Genomic DNA, 17,868 nt, shown 5'->3' with positions numbered 1-17,868 from the left:
CTTCATGTTAAACATGCTAGTTCCCATAAGTTATAGTTATATGATGAGATTCTGAGGGTCTTTTCAGTCACTTTGTGATCACATTCTGTTGAATGCTTACTAGTTTATCCCTTTTTAAAAAATATATCACTGAGTTCAGTGTCTTACGGTGATCTGAATAATAATAATAATTAATAATAATGGAAGCAAGCATTTATTGAGTATCAAGTACTGTTCCAAGTACTTTTCTTGTATTAATTAATTTAATCCTTACAACATGACAAGGAGTGTGGAATTTGAATCTCCATTTGGACAATGAGGAAATTGAGGCATATGGAAATTGAGTAATTTACCTGTGACTGCACACAGTGGAGTGGAGTCAGAATTTCTCCTATTACAGTTATTATATTTCAGTGAATATGTGCCTAAGATTGTATGATTTTTCATTCCTAATTGATTTATATTAACTATCCCCTCAAGCCCCCAAGTCTTATTTGAATGTAGGTAAGCCATTACTTCCCATCTTGTACAGTTGAGTTCTGAAGCCAAGTCCAGGACCTGAAAAACTGCACTTAACCTCACTGAGTCTATTATAATTTGTAGCCTACAATGCTTTTCAATACATCTTGCTTATCCAGTTTTTCTTCCCTGATATAGTTAGCTGGCTCTCTTCTCTTCTGGTAGTGATTGATTTCACATTTGACACTGTCGTCTACAAACTATATACTACATGTTTTCATCTTAGCTGTATGTGGATGAGTTGCTTAATTTATTTTACTTTTCTTTTGTGTTTGCATTCAGAAAGTAGCTTCCCATAATAAAGAGCAGTGGGTATTTTCCCACAGTTGCATGGAGATTATCTACTCCATTGTCCCTTCCTGATGGAAGAATCAAAAGCATTTACCAATTTGTTATACACTTCATGTAACAGTTGTTTTTGTTCCTTTCAATACTTTTTTCATCAGATATATGCTTGACATGATACTGTGCACACGACTTGTCAACTTAGTTTCTGCCTTTCTAGTTAAGAAAAATGTATGTTTTAGTTTATTAACTATAAAATACAATGCTCCTTTTTCTCTTCCTAGGCTTAAATAGAATAATTAGTTAAAAAATCAAGAAACTATCTTATACACATTTCCACTACATTTTTTCTACTTTGAATCCAAAAGTAAATTGAGTGATATAGTGAAAAGATAAAAGGATGGGGATTGGTGAGTTCATGGGCAGGAGACCGGGTTTCCACCGTTGGTTTTCTCATTATCTGGCAGTAGGAATTGCCAGAAGTTTTTTCTCTTCTCTAGGCTGTAAAATATGTAAAATGAGGGGACTGGAATAAAATGAGGTAAGACACTTCATTACTTAAAAATTACCTTGAATTCAATATAAATGTTATATAACTAGTTCTCTTCCAAAACATTAAAATGGCTTTGTGTGGGTGCTTTGTATACAACTCCCCAAGCTTTGTTTAAAAAATATTTCTGGATATTTGTTTAGAAGAAACATTGCCAATTAAAACTTAGAGGACAAAACATTCTGAGTATTACTGCTGGATCTTATAAAAATACCAGTGACATTTGGCTTTTGTTTTTTTTTTTTTTTTTTTTTTGAGGCAGAGTCTCCTCCTGTTGCCTAGGCTGGAGTGCAATGGCGTGATCTCAGCTCACTGAAACCTCTGCCTCCCAGATTCAAGCAATTCTCCTGCCTCAGCCTCTCATGAAGCTGGGTTTATAGGCACATGCCACCACGCCAGGCTAATTTTTTGTATCTTTAGCAGGGACGAGGTTTCAGCATGTTGGGCAGGCTGGTCTGGAACTCCCTACCTCGTGACCCACCCGCCTTAGTCTCCCAAAGTTTTGGGATTACAGGCATGAGCCACCGCACCCAACCTTTAGATTTTTTCATAGTGTAAGTTCTTCTGTGGATGGCTATAGGCAAATCAGAGAGGCATTTTCACAGTTTTGGCATTTAAAGGGGAGTCAGAGGCCCGCAACCCTCTGTTTCTACCCTATAATCTATCTACTGAAGGATGAGCCCCCAGGAATGCTGGGATCCTCTCAAAATTCATTCACACACCTGCACAATCAGCCACCAATTTATTAAAAAACAAGTTTTCTGTGAAAATTCTCGATTGCTTTCTGTGTATGAAAGAAAAAAAATCAATAAAAACATCTCAGAAATATCTTTAAACTTATTTGCAAATATATTTTCAGTGATTTTTAAAAGATACACTGAATTTTCCTTTTTTAAAGGCCATGCAGATTTAAAAATGATTTTGTAATAGTTTACTGGTGTAAATGAAGATATCAGTGAAGATAACATTTATTTATATGCATTTTTAAATGCTACTTTCCTGCTTGTTTTCACCTTGTGTTTTATTGTTTATTTATAGTTTCAAAATGTTTTACTGAAGAGAAAATTTAATATTTTTGTTTTTTTTTCTTTTCATTAAGTCTATGGGTACATTTATCATTTAAAAGACACTTTCAAAATAAAAAAATTAGAGAAATTTAATATATATATGTATATATATTTATTGCCAATTTTCCTCAATAATTTGCTTGTAAACAAATACAATTGGCTGGGTGCAGTGGTTCATGTCTGTAATCCCAGCACTTTTGGAGGCCAAAGGGGGCAGATTGCTTAAGCTCAGGCGTTCAAGGCCAGCCTGGGCAACATGGTGAAAGCCCATCTCTACCAAAAATACAAAAAATTAGCTGGACATGAGGGTGTGCACCTGTATGTAGTTCCAGCTACTCAGGAGGCTGAGGTGGGAGGATTGCTTGAGCCTGGAAGGTGTAGGTGGCAGTGAGCCTAGATCATGCCACTGCACTCCAGCCTGGGTGACAGTGAAACCCTATCTCAAAAAAAATACAATCAATGGCAGCAAGATACATCCTTGCAGAAGTGAATGAAATGATACAACTTAAAAATACTTAACAAAGTTAATCTCAGTAGTTAACATAAGTTTTTTTTGGCGTCTCACACTATTGCCTGGGCTGGAGTACAATGGCACAATCTCAACTCACTGCAACCTCTGCCTCCTGGGTTGAAGAAATTCTTCTGCATCAGCCTCATGAGTAGTGTTCGCCAACATGCCCAGCTAATTTTTTGTACTTTATAGTGGAGATGGGGTTTCACTATGTTGGCCAGGCTGGTCTCGAAGTGCTGACCTCATGATCTGCCCACCTCAGCCTCCCAAAGTGCTGAGATTACAGGCGTGAGCCACTAGGCCGGCCTAATGTAAGTATCTTAACTCTATTTTCCTCAGAATATTAGTTACTTTATTAAGAACTGGATAAAAAGAAACTACTGCTAAAATTGGACATAAACTTAGTAGAAATGTATATATATATACAGATTATATATACATACAAACATGTATGTATATACAAACGTGTATATATATATACACATTATATATGAATAGATTAATACGAAGTTAAATAAACAGATTTTTCCTATTCAACTACCCAATGTATTGGGAACTCAGAAGAAAACTGATGAGGAAAGGGTAGAACCTATGCTTATCAAAGAGTAAATTAAGGCACTAATACCAATAATTATATACAACAATTATGACATGCATGGAACATATCTAATTACATCACTTTCCCACTCACCATCTCTTCTTTAGACAAATATTCACATTCTCTTCTAGTCATAAGATACTAGATTAATCTGTAATCTTCAAAGTCTTCTTTGGTGTTTCCTTATCTATGACTTCCAAGCTTCCAAGTTTCTCCTTTTCTCTAGTTGGCTGCAATAGCTCTGTGCTCAGATTCACTTGGCAGTCCTTGCCTGAAGATCTTTTTGTCTTAAGAGCTAACATTTTATTTATTTTCACTTTTAGTGTAAGTCCACAATTACTCATACAATCATTCAACAAGTGTTTCATGAGAGATTCCTCTTTGTGAGTACTCTTCCAGGCACTGGGTGATTCAGCAGTGAATAAAACTAACCAAATGTTTCTGCCTTCGTATAGCTTCCAACTCAAGAGCAAACAAATATTTAATTTCAAGTGGTGCTGCTAATTAAAGGAAAGAGAATAGAGAGTTAGCAGAAGGAATGGGGATGAACAATGCTTCTACAGAGAGATGACATTTAAATGACATAAATAATTAGGTAAGTAAATACCTAGAGGAAGAGTGTTCTGGGCAGAGGAGATAGCTAAGTTCAACAGCCTTGTTGTATGAAGCAGCTTGAAATGTTCAAGGAAAAGCCATAGAATACCAGTGTTCTGCTCTTCTGGCAGGTGAAGACAGAGCATTCTTCCCCTCTGGAAGATGCAGTTACAGGGTGCCATCTTAGAAGTAGAGAGCAGCACTCACCAGACACCTAATCTGCTTGTGCATTGATATTGAACTTCCTGGCCTCCTGAACTGTAAATTACTAAGTCTAAGGTACTTCATAGCTGCACAAATTAAGACAAATTGGTATTGACAAGTGAATGTGCTGCTCTAACAAATACCTAAAAATGTGAATGTGGCTTTGGAACTGGGTAGAGGTTGGAAGAATTTTAAGGTGCAGACTAGTAAAAGCTTAGATTGCCATGAACTGAAGGTTAAGGGCAATTCTGGTGAGAGCTTAGAAGACGAGAGCTGTAGGGAAAGGCTTAGTTTTCGAGATTACCTAAGTGATCATGAACAGAATGTTCATAGAAATATGGACAGTAAGGGCCATTTTGATGAGGTCTCAGATGGAAATTAAGAATATCTTACTGGAAACTAGAGGAAAAGCCATCCTTGTTACTAAGTGGCAAAGTACTTGGTGGACTTGTGTCCATGTTCTGTTTTGTGGAAGGCAGGATTTAGAGTAATGAACTAGAATATTTGGTGAAAGAAATATCTATAAGCAAATTGTTCAGGGTGCTGGATGGCATGGCTTAGCTGCTTATAGTAAAATGCAATAAAAGATAAAGATATTAAAGATAGAATTTATAATTCTTAGGGAATTAAAAAGGGAAGAAGAACATGAAGATTTGGAAAACTGTCAACCTTGCCTAGTAAAGAATAAAAACCTATGTTTAGGAGACAAAACCAAGTGTGTGGCCAAGTGAACCATTTGATGAGGAGATTAGCATAGGTAGGATGAAGCCAGATTCCTTTTATCAAAATAATGGAGAAATGATCCTGATGGCAAAACAGAGGTCTTCCAGGATACCTCTCTCATCACAGACACATAGAACTATGCCCTTGAGGGCAGAATAGTTTCAAGGAAGGGTCCTGGGATGCCTGAAGATTCTCAGGGTTTGCTTCCTAGGCCCACCTCAAGTCTCTGCTTCCCCCATTCCAGTGCAGTGCTCCACAGCAGTCTCTGCTGTGGCTCAAGTGGGCCTAGTTTCAGCAAGGGCAGCTTCTCTGGAAGGTACAGGCTATAAACATTGACAGCGTTCATGTAGTGCTAACTTTGCAGTCATGCAGATCAAATGAGCTGTGGAGGCATGGATACCTCCTAATTTTCAATGAATGCCCCAGAGAAATTTCGGGTCCAGTCAGAGAAATACTGCAGAATCGGGGCCATTGCAGAATACCGGCATCAGTCTGTTTTCATATTGCTATAAAGAACTGCCTGACACTGGGTAATTTATAAAGGATATAGATTTAATTGACTCACAGTTCAGCATGGGTGGTGAAATCTCAGGAAACTTACAATCATGGAGGAAGGGAAATAGGAAGCAAGGCACCTTCTCACAAGGCAGCAGGAAGAAGTGCTGAGTGAAGGGTTAAGAGCCCTGTGTTAGTTCATTCTCATACTGATAATAAAGACATACCTGAGACCGGGTAGTTTATAAAGGAAAGAGGTTTAATTGACTCACAGTTCAGCATGGATGAGAAAATCTCAGGAAACTTACAATCATGGAGGAAGGCAAAGAGGAAGACGGGCATCTTCTCACAAGGCAGCAGAAAGAAGTGCTAAGTAAAGGGGTAAGTGCGCTGTGTTAGTCCATTCTCAAACTGCTAATAAAGACATACCTGAGACTGGGTAATTTATAAAGGGAAGAGGTTTAATTGACTCACAGTTCTACAGGGCTAGGGAGGCATCAGGAAACTTACAATCATGATGGAAGGGGAAGCAAACATGTTCTTTTTCACATGGCAGCAGGAAGGAGAAGTCCTGACCAAAGGGGGAAAAGCCCCTTATAAAACCAGCTGGTGAGAACTCACTCACTATCATGAGAACAATATGGAGGTAACCACTCCCATGATCAAATTACTTCCCACTGGGTCCCACCTATGACACATGAAGATAATGGGAACTACAATTGAAGATGCTGATTTGGGTGGGGACACAACCAAACCACATCAAGACACTTATAAAACCATCAGATCTCATGATAACTCACTCATTATCAAATGCCCCCATGATTCCATTACTTCCACCTGATCCCACCCTTGATGTGTGGGGATTATGGGGATTACAAGCCAAGATGAGATTTGGGTGGGGACAGGAAGCCTAACCATATCATTCCCTCCACTAGGGCAATGTCCGGTTGAGCCATGGAGTCAGGGCTACCAAAGGGGATCTCCACAGGTTAAATGCCCAGTGGAGCTAAGGGGTCATGGATACTGCAGACAGCCACCACTAGAGCAGTGTTTACTGGGGTTATTGGGTGAAGGCCACCTCCAAGACTCCAGGCCTACACAGCCAGTACTGCAATGCCAGCCTAGGAGAGCTCCAGGCAAATGAAATCAAACCCTAAGAGCTGTGGCATGGCTATATCCCAAAAATCAAAGGGACAAAGATTTTTGGAGCCTTGAGGACTCAACCTTCACTCAAGTGTGTCTGAAAATTGGGACATGGAGTCAAATAGTATTGTTCTCAGGCCTTAAGATTTAATGTTGTTTGTCCTGCTTTGTTTTGAACCCAAAAGCAAACTACTACTGCTTTCCTCTTACCTAATTTTATCTTTTGGAATGGAAATGCCTATCCCATGACTGTCTCGCCATGGTATTTTGGAGGCATATAACTGGTTTGATTTCTCAGGCTCACAGTTGGAGGAAAATTTGATTCCGGATGAATTATACCTTGAGTATCCCCCATATCTGATTTAGATAATATTTGCATGTTCTAGATGAGACTTTGGATATAGACTTTAAAGGTTATGCTGGAAGGAGTTAACACTTTTGGGATGGAATTAATGTATTTTGTATGTGAGGAGAACATGAATTTTGGGCCACCAGTGGTGGAGTGCTATGATTTCAATGTCCCTTCCAAAATTCACATGTTGAAACTTCACCCCCATGGTGGTGATATGAAAAGGTGAGGCCTTATGGGAAGTAATTAAGTCATGTGGGGCAGATCATTATAAAAGGGCAAGAAGGAACTAACTTAAGCCCTTTGGGCTTTTCTTACACATAAGAATATAGCACTTCCCCCTTTGGAGATGCAGCAGCAAGGTAATACCTTAGACAAAATGTGTAACCCTCACTAGACACCAAACCTGCTGATATCTTGATCTTGGGCTTCCCGGCCTCTGGAGTTATAAAAGGTTAATTTATTTTCTTTATAAATTACCCAGTCTAAGTTATTTTGTATAGCATCACAAATAGACTAATATAAGTTATTGACTTTTTTCTTTTATATTTTGTGCTTTTTGTGTTGTATTTAAAAAATCTATGCCAAATCCAGATTCATAAAGATGTTGCCCCACATTTTCTTCTAGAAATTTTATAGTTTTAGATGTTATGTCTAAATCTAAGTTCCATCTTGAGTAAATTTTTATATATGGTGTAAGGTATGGATTGAAGTTAATTATAATTATTATTTGCATATGGATATCTAATTTTTCTAACATTATTTGTTGAAATGAGTATCCTTTTCCACCAAATTTTATGTAGAACTTTGTCAAAAATCAACAGACCATTTTTGTGTGGGTCAATTTCTGGAATCAGTATTCCATTTCATTGATATGTGTGTCTGTCTTGATAACCATTTGTAAAAAAACAAGTCTACAAATCAGCTAATGTCAGTTCTTCAATTGTGTTTTTACTTTTAAAGTTTTAATGGATATTCCAGTTCCTTTGTATTTCCACACACATTTTATAATTGGCTTGTCTTTTTTCTTAAATCTGCCTGATTTGTAATTGAGATTACATTGATTATATTAATAATTTAGGTGAAGATTTGAAATTATAACAATATTCGGCCATCAAACCCTCAATAAGCCCCTATTGAACCCAAAAGGGACCTATTATCCCTTTCCACTATTTATATGCTACGTCAATATATGATGTTTCCTCTATCATGTTATACATAATAATATGCTTCAATGTATTTAGGTTTTCTTTAATTTCTCTTTGTAATACTTTGTTATTTCTGCTATGCAGTTCTTGCATAGTTTTTGTTAAATTTATTATTATGTATTTGATATTTTTGTTTGATTGTTAGGGCATTGTTTTAAAATTTTAATTTCTAATTTTTAGTGTAGCATATAGATATATCATTTTATACTGAGCTTAGATTCCACAGCCTTGAAAAATTACTTATTAGTTCTAGATGATTTTTTGTAGATTTTAACATTTTTTTTAATTTAGATGATTAATAAGCAGTGTTAATTCTTTCATTCTGGAAAGATGTGACATCTTTTTCTTCCATTATTACATTGGCTAGAACCACTAATACAACATTGAAGAGAAGTAGTCAGCACTAATATCTTTATTTTTTTTCTGTCTTCAAAGGGAAAGCTTTCAACCATTTCTCATTAAGTATGGTGCTGTAGATTTATTAAAGATGCCTTTTATCAGATGGGAGAATTACCTTTCTATTGCTAATTTGCTAAGAGTGAGGTTTTATCAAGAATGTATGTTGGATTTTGTCAAGTGCTTTTTCTATGTCTATTAATATGATCTTGTTTTCTTTTATAATCTGTTAATTGTTAATGATACTGAGTGATACTGATTATTTTTCTAAAGTTAATTCAACAGTACACAAAACTCACTTGGTTATGGATATGTTATCCATTCTGTAAACTGTTTTAGTAAAAAATTGGTTAGAAAATTTTGAATTTGTTCATGGGGGACATTAGATTTGTGATTTTTCTTGTAATTTCTTTGTCTAGCTTTGGCATCAAGGTAATGTTGGGCTTGTATAATGAGTTAGATAGCATTCTCTCCTATTAATTTTCTAGAAGATATTGTATAGAGTTGGCATTATTTTTTCTTTTGATATTCACTAGAATTCTTATGCAAAGTCATCTGGGCCGATATTTTCTTTGTGTGAAAGTTTTATTTAAAAATTTCAGTTCTGTTTTTAGACATAGTATGGAGGTTATCTATTTATTTTTGTGTTAGCATTAGTAGCTTGTCTTTTCAAGGTATTTGTCATTCATTTCAGTTGTTGCATTTATTTGCATAAAGTTTCTTATGACATTCAATTATTATTATTTTTTTTTATTACTATACTTTAAGTTTTACGGTACCTGTGCACAATGTGCAGGTTAGTTACATATGTATACATGTGCCATGCTGGTGTGCTACATGCATTAACTCACCATTTAGCATTAGGTGTATCTCCTAATGCTATCCCTTCCCCCTCCCCCCACCCCACAACAGTCCCCAGAGTGTGATGTTCCCCTTCCTCTGTCCATGTGTTCTCATTGTTCAATTCCCATCTATGAGTGAGACTATGCGGTGTTTGGTTTTTTGTCCTTGTGATAGTTTACTGAGAATGATGATTTCCAATTTCATCTATGTCCCTACAAAGGACATGAACTCATCATTTTTTATGGCTGCATAATATTCCATAGTGTATATGTGCCACATTTTCTTAATCCAGTCTATCATTGTTGGACATTTGGGTTGGTTCCAAGTCTTTGCTATTGTGAACAGTGCCGCAATAAACATACGTGTGCATGTGTCTTTATAGCAGCATGATTTATAGTCCTTTGGGTATATACCCAGTAATGGGATGTCTGGGTCAAATGGAATTTCTAGTTCTAGATCCCTGAGGAATCACCACACTGACTTCCACAGTGGTTGAATGCCGCATAATGCCGCATATCTACAACTATCTGATCTTTGACAAACCTGAGAAAAACAAGCAATGGGGAAAGGATTCTCTATTTAATAAATGGTGCTGGGAAAACTGACTAGCCATATGTAGAAAGCTGAAACTGGATCCTTTCCTTACACCTTATACATAAATTAATTCAAGATGGATTAAAGACTTACATGTTAGACCTAAAACCATAAAAACCCTAGAAGAAAACCTAGGCATTACCATTCAGGACATAGGCACGGGAAAGGACTTCATGTCTAAAACACCAAAAGCAATGGCAACAAAAGCCAAAATTGACAAATGGGATCTAAGTAAACTAAAGAGCTTTTTCACAGCAAAAGAAACTACCATCAGAGTGAACAGGCAACCTACAAAATCGGAGAAAATTTTTGCAACCTACTCATCTGACAAAGGGCTAATATCCAGAATCTACAATGAATCCAAACAAATTTACAAGAAAAAAACCAACAGCCCCATCAAAAAGTGGGCAAAGGATATGAACAGACACTTCTCAAAAGAAGACATTTATGAAGCCAAAAGACACATGAAAAAATGCTCATCATCACTGGCCATGAGAGAAATGCAAATCAAAACCACAATGAGATACCATCTCACACCAGTTAGAATGGTGATCATTAAAAAGTCAGGAAACAACAGGTACTGGAGAGGATATGGAGAAATAGGAACACTTTTACACTGTTGGTGGGACTGTAAACTAGTTCAACCATTGTGGAAGATATTCAATTATTATCCACTTAATAGATGTAGAACTTTAGTGATGGCACCTCTATCATTCCTAATGTGTATATTTTTTCCAGATTGATGTGGCTACATGTTTTTCAGTTATATTAATCATTTGCACTAACTGCCTTTTCATTACATTGATTTTCCTTAGTATATTTTTGTTTTCTATTTCATTTCTGCTTTAATTTTATTATTTCTTCATTCTGTTTATTTTGGATTTAATTTGCTCTGTTGTCTTATTTTCTAAATATAGAAACTGAGGCCATTGTTAAGAGAGCAATCTTTTTTGTCTCTCTCTGATGTCCAGGCTGCAGTTCAGTGGCAGGGTCTTGGCTCAGTGCAACCTCCGCCTCCTAGGTTCAAGTGATTCTGTTGCCCAGCCTCCTGAGTAACTGGGATTACAGGCATGCACTACCACACTCTGCTAATTTTTGTATTTTTGGTAAAGATGGGTTTCCATGTTGGCCAGGCTGGTCTTGAACTGCTGACTTCAGGTGATCCACCCGCCTGGCTCTCCCAAAGTGAGAGGATTATAGGCATGAGCCACCACACCCAGCTGAGACCAATCTTTTATGATGTAGAAATTTTAGTGCTATAAATTTACCTCCAAATATTGTTAAATTTGAGTCCCACAAATTTTGATAGGTTGTCTTTTCATTCTCATTTAGTTCAAATTATTTTCTAATTGTATCTTATTCTTACCTTGATCCATATCCTCTCCAGAACTATGCTATTTAGTATTAAAATACTTGCGGATTTCCTAGACATTTTTTTCTGATACTAATTCCTAGTTCAAGTCCGTTGGGTTCAGAGAATGTACTTCGTATGGCTTCAATCATTTTATATTTATTCAGACTTGTTTAATGATCCTGTATCTGTCTTATCTTGGTATATGTTCTGTGTGCACTTGAAAACACTGTATATTCTACTGTTGTTGTGTCATGTGTTCTACCAAAGTCAGTTGTCAAGTTATTTGATATTGTTTTTCAAGTCTGTATATTTTACAGATTTTTTGTCCAAATCTTTTATCATTTATTAAAAGAAGAATCTTGGCATATTTGACTGTAATTGTGAATTTGCCTGTTTCTCCTTTAAGTTGTATTTTTTTTTACAATGTTGATTTTGAAGCACAGTTACTTTGGATGCCTAAATATCAAATATTTAAATTCTTATATTTCCCTGGTTAATTCTCCCTTTGTCAGTTTACAATGTCCCTCATTTTGCATGTGATATTCTTGCCTCTGAAATCTACTGTTATTATATAGGTATTCTAGCTTTGTTTTCATTTTTTTATTATACTTCAAGTTTTACGATACATGTGCACAACATGCATGTTAGTTACACATGTATACATGTGCCATCTTGGTGTGCTGCACCCAGTAACTCTTCATTTAACATTAGGAATATCTCCAAATGCTATCCCTCCCCCTCCCCCCACCCCACAACAGGCCCCGGTGTGTGATGTTCCGTTTCCTGTGTTCATGTGTTCTCATTATTCAATTCCCACCTATGAGTGAGAACATGCAGTGTTTGGCTTTTTGTCCTTGGAATAGTTTGCTGAGAATGATGGTTTCCAGCTGCATCCATGTCCCTACAAAGGACATGAACTCATCATTTTTTATGGCTGCATAGTATTCCATGGTGCATATGGGCCATATTTTCTTAATCCAGTCTATGATTGTTGGACATTTGGGTTGGTTCCAAGTCTTTGCTATTGTGAATAGTGCCACAATAAACATACGTGTGCATGTGTCTTTATAGCAGCATGATTTATAATCCTTTAGGTATATACCCAGGAATGGGATGGCTGGGTCAAATGGTATTTCAAGTTCTAGATCCCTGAGTAATTGCCACCCTGACTTCCACAATGGTTGAACTAGATTACAGTCCCACCAATGTGTAAAAGTGTTCCTATTTCTCCACATCCTCTCCAGCACCTGTTGTTTCCTGACTTTTTATTGATCGCCATTCTAACTGTTGTGAGATGATATCTCATTGTGGTTTTGAATTGCATTTCTCTGATGGCCAGTGATGATGAGCATTTTTTCATGTGTCTTTTGGCTTCATAAATGTCTTCTTTTGAGAAGTGTCTGTTCATATCCTTTGCCCACTTGTTGATGGGTTTGTTTGTTTTTTTCTTGTAAATTTGTTTGAGTTCATTGTAGATTCTGGATATTAGCCCTTTGTCAGACGAATAGGTTGCAAAAGTTTTCTCCCATTCTGTAGGTTGCCTGTTCACTCTGATGGTAGTTTCTTTTGCTGTGCAGAAGCTGTTTAGTTTAATTAGATCCCATTTGTCAATTTTGGCTTTTGTTGCCATTGCTTTTGGTGTTTTAGACATGAAGTCCTTGCCTGTGCCTATGTCCTGAATGGTATTGCCTAGGTTTTCTTCTAGAGTTTTTGTGGTTTTAGGTCTAACATGTAAGTCTTTAATCCATCTTGAATTCATTTTTGTATAAGGTGTAAGGAAGGGATCCTGTTTCAGCTTTCTACATATGGCTAGCCAGTTTTCCCAGCACCATTTATTAAGTAGAGAATCGTTTCCCCATTGCTTGTTTTTGTCAGGTTTGTCAAAGATCAGATGGCTGTAGATATGTGGCATTATTTCTGAGGGCTCTATTCTGTTCCATTGGTCTATATCTCTGTTTTGGTACCAGTACCATGCTGTTTTGGTTACTGTAGCCTTGTAGTATAGTTTGAAGTCAGGTAGCATGATGCCTCCAGCTTTGTTCTTTTGGCTTAGGATTGACTTGGCAATGCGGGCTCTTTTTTGGTTCCATATGAACTTTAAAGTAGTTTTTTCCAATTCTGTGAAGAAAGTCATTGGTAGGTTGATGGGGTATACAGATGGCATTGAATCTGTAAATTACCTTGGCCAGTATGGCCATTTTCACAATATTGATTCTTCCTACCCATGAGCATGGAATGTTCTTCCCTTTGTTTGTATTCCTTTTATTTCATTGAGCAGTGGTTTGTAGTTCTCCTTGAAGAGGTCCTTCACGTCCCTTGTAAGTTGGATTCCTAGGTATTTTATTCTCTTTGAAGCAATTGTCATTGGGAGTTTACTCATGATTTGGCTGTTTGTCTGTTATTGGTGTATAAGAATGCTTGTGATTTTTTTCAAATACTGTTCCCTCTTTGCATTTAATGTGGAAATTACTCTTCTAATTTTTTCAATGTTAATGTTAGCTTTAGTTTGCTAAGCTGGACATAGTAAAATACCACAAACTAGGGGGCTTATACATCATTTATTTTCTCATAGTTCTTGATGCTGTAAGTTCAATATCAAGGTGTTAACAAGGTTGGTTTCTTCTGAGGGCTCTCAGAATCTACCACCTCTCTTGCCTAGGTAGATTCAGTGATTTTTCTGCCTGTGTTTTCATGTGGCATTCTACCTCAGTATGTGCCTCCACGTCCAAATTTCCCGTTTATTAAAATGACAGTAGTATTGTAGTATTCGATTAAGTCTTGCCCTAATTACTTAATCTTAGCTCACATCTGGAAGAATCTTGTATCAAAATAATGTCACATTCGGCATCACTGGGGCTTGAAACTTCAACATATTAAGTAGAGGAACAAAATTCAACCTGTAGTGTTGGTCTTCTCTTCGGCAGTGTTGAATCTGCTATGTATCCACCAGTTTATTTTTCATTTCAGACCTGTAATTTATATCCATAGAAGTTTGATTTTGGTATATCTTTCATATGTTTCCTTAACATGTTCAACCTTTCCTCCTCGTTGTTTTTTGTTTTTTTTTTTTTTTTGAGACAGAATCTTGCTCTATCACCCAGGCTGGAGTGCAGTGGCACAATCGTGGCTCACTGCTCCCTCTGCCTCCCAGGTTCAAGCAATTCTCCTGCCCCCGCCTCTCAAGTAGCTGGGACTACAGGCACATCACACCAAGACCGGCTAATTTTTTGAATTTTTAGTAGAGACAGAGTTTCACTGTGTTAGCCAGGATGGTCTCTATCTCCTGACTTCATGATCCACATGCCTTGGTGGATCCTAAAGTGCTGGGATTACAGGTGTGAGAAACTGCGCCAGGCCCTCTTATTTATTGAACATACGTAATAGAGTTAGAACATCAGAAGCAGTTTTAATGTTCTTGTCTACTTATTCTATATGTGCCATTTTCTGGTCTCTTTGTGCTGAATGGCTTTTCTGCTCTTACTTTCCTGGCTTCATCCACGCTTGATAATTTTTTATTTGATATCAGACAATGTGGATTTTACTTTTTAATGGTGTTTTTCTTCTAATATTATTTTCACACTTAAATCTCAGATGCTTTATGTTTACTTGGAAAAAAAAAACATTGATTCTTTCAAGGCTTGTTTTTAAACTTTGTTAGAACCAGACTAGGTATTAATCTTGGGCTATTTTTGTTTTCCACTACTGTGGCAATACTCTCTGAGGAACTTACCTAATATCATGTGAAATACAAGGTTTTTCACTCTGACTTAGGGAACATGAACTGTTTGAACACTAAGAATTGTTTTTTCTGCTGTTTATAGTTATTTTTCCAGCCTCAGTTAGTTTCCTCACATTTATGCACAGATTCATGCTCAACTAGAGCTGAGGAGGACCTTCAGCAAATCGCAGTTGTCATACTTTTTGTGCAGATCTTTTTTCTCTTCTATTCTTCCCTGAAGAATTCTAGCTGTATTTCCCTTTCTGGACTCCTAGCTCTGTCATCTCAACTTACAGAGGCTACTGGATTCCATCTGGGTTCTCCCTTTCTATGATGTAGCCCAGTCTCCTTTCAGGCAGTAAGCCAGGACAATCATAAGGTTTTATTTTGCTTTCCCCTTCTAATGAATTATTTTCTTTCTCTACCTAATTTCTAACACTTAAAAACATTGATATATGTACGTATACAGTCCAGTGTTTTCAGTTGTTTCTACCAGGAAGATAACTGCATTACAAGTTATCCCATCTCAGCTAGATGTTTCCTAAGAGAATATATTACTATTAAACTTTTTATAATGAAAATAATATATTCCTATAAAAATTTCAAGCACTACAGATGTATATACAGAAAAACTTACATTTCTACCATTCTCCCCACCCTCTTTCTCCCAAAATTCAACTGCATTCCTGGTCTTCAAAGGAAACAGCTCATAATTGGTATGCTCAATTACAGATAATTTTATATGCATTTAAATATATATACACACATACTTTATATATATGTGTGTATTTATATATATATATAGTCATACACATATATGCAAATATTACAAATACATAAATATATATATATTTTTTGACAGGGTCTTGCTCTGTTGCCCAGGCTGGAGTGCAGTGTCAGGCTCTCAGTTCACTGCCACCTCAAACTCCCAGGCTCAAGCAATTCTCCCACCTCAGCCTCCTGGGTAGCTGGGACTACATGCATGCATCACCACACCTGGCTCTTTTTTGTTTTTGTCTTTGGAGAGAAGAGGTCACACTATGTTGCCCAGGCTGGTCTCGAAATCCTGAACTCAGGCAATCCTTCTGGCTCAGCCTCCCAAAGTGTTAGAATTACAGGACTGAGCTGCTGCAACTAGCCTACATAAATATTTTGACATAAATGACATATTAAGAACTTTTTGTAGATTAATTTTCTTGTCTAAATCTGTATCTTTGTTTTTCTTCTATATTTGCCATACATATCTATGTAAATATTTTAATTGCCTGCATATAACTTCATAGTATGGATACATCATTTTTAAATTTAGGTATTTCTCTATTGATGTTCAAATGTTATTCACCAATTTTTCTGTTTAACAAATGTTACAATGAACATTTTTGAATAGTATGTTTTTATACACATGTGTAGGATTTCTGAAAGGAAAATTCTTAAAAATTTAATGCACATTTTAAAGTTTGCTAGAAATTCCCAAAATATCGTGTAAAGTACTTGTACTTTGTTCACATTTAACAGTGTTAGGATTTCCTATTCCCTCATCATTTTTTGTGTCAATCCAATGGAAGAAAATTAATTGTTTCTCTGTTTTAATTTGTATTTACTTCATGAATAGTAAATTTGAATATCTTTACACATCTATTTGTAGTTATCAATCTGTGAATTGTTGCTGTATATTTCTATTGGGTTTTTTATTTATAGAAAAAAATTGTATAGTCATTTGTTTGTTATACATATTGCAAGAATTTTCTCCTAATCTCTTCATTATATTTTACGTTTGTATAAGAAATAATTTGTCATATAGAAGTAGTGTTTGAAAACATGCCTTTTGAGAAAGAGCATATCTTGTTCTATTTTTTTCTGCTTTTGAAAACTCCTTCTCATTCACCAGGTGCAGGGCAAATCACTTAACTAAAATGTTTAACTGGTTTTGAGAAAGAGGGAAACAGCTTCGTACATTCACAGGCTAGGCCCAGTTGTTGCTAGGAGCTGGCTTGGCACTCACAGCTAGGCCTTGGTATTACTATTTCAGGAACATCAGCATTAAATGAGGTCACCCTGTGACCATGATGGATGAAGGCGAAAACAAGACCGCTCTGCAATCATGTCTGAACACAGAGAGAACATGAACATTGTGCAAGTCATGAAAATGACCAGTTATCTCACTGTTCTGACTAATATAAGTTACTGCTTTTTTTCTTTTATCAATTACAGCTTTACCCTTGCTTTAGACTGCCCTCACAATAGATAAGATGTATTAAGATACCTAATCATCACATTACCCTTACTTCCTGAGAGTATTCAATCCAGAGAAAAATTCTGCTTCCTCAATATTTTCCCCAAATCACCCAATACAAATCCAAACACCATAACAAGTCCTTTTATTATCTTCCTACTTAGATGCCCCAATAATTGATAAAATAGTTCTCTGTGGTGTACATTCTCTCTTACTGTAATGAGTAATAAACCCAATTTGTTCAACTATAGTGTGTTCCTGATAGTCTTCAGCTAGAGAGCTTTCAAATAATCACATAAAAACATAGTGTGTATAAAGTCCAAATGCTTTTTATTTTTATTTCACTTTTAAACATTTATTAATTTTAACTGATTAGTAAAAATTATATATACTTATTGTGTGTATCACATTGTTTTGAAAAACATATATATTGTAGGATGGCTAAATCTAGCTAATTAACATATACATTACTTCACATATTTATCTTTTTTTGAGGTAAGAACAT

Source organism: Pongo abelii, chromosome Y, assembly GCF_028885655.2.
Source record: "Pongo abelii isolate AG06213 chromosome Y, NHGRI_mPonAbe1-v2.0_pri, whole genome shotgun sequence".
Taxonomy (NCBI): domain Eukaryota; kingdom Metazoa; phylum Chordata; class Mammalia; order Primates; family Hominidae; genus Pongo; species Pongo abelii.
Note: the sequence above shows the minus strand (reverse complement) of the source record.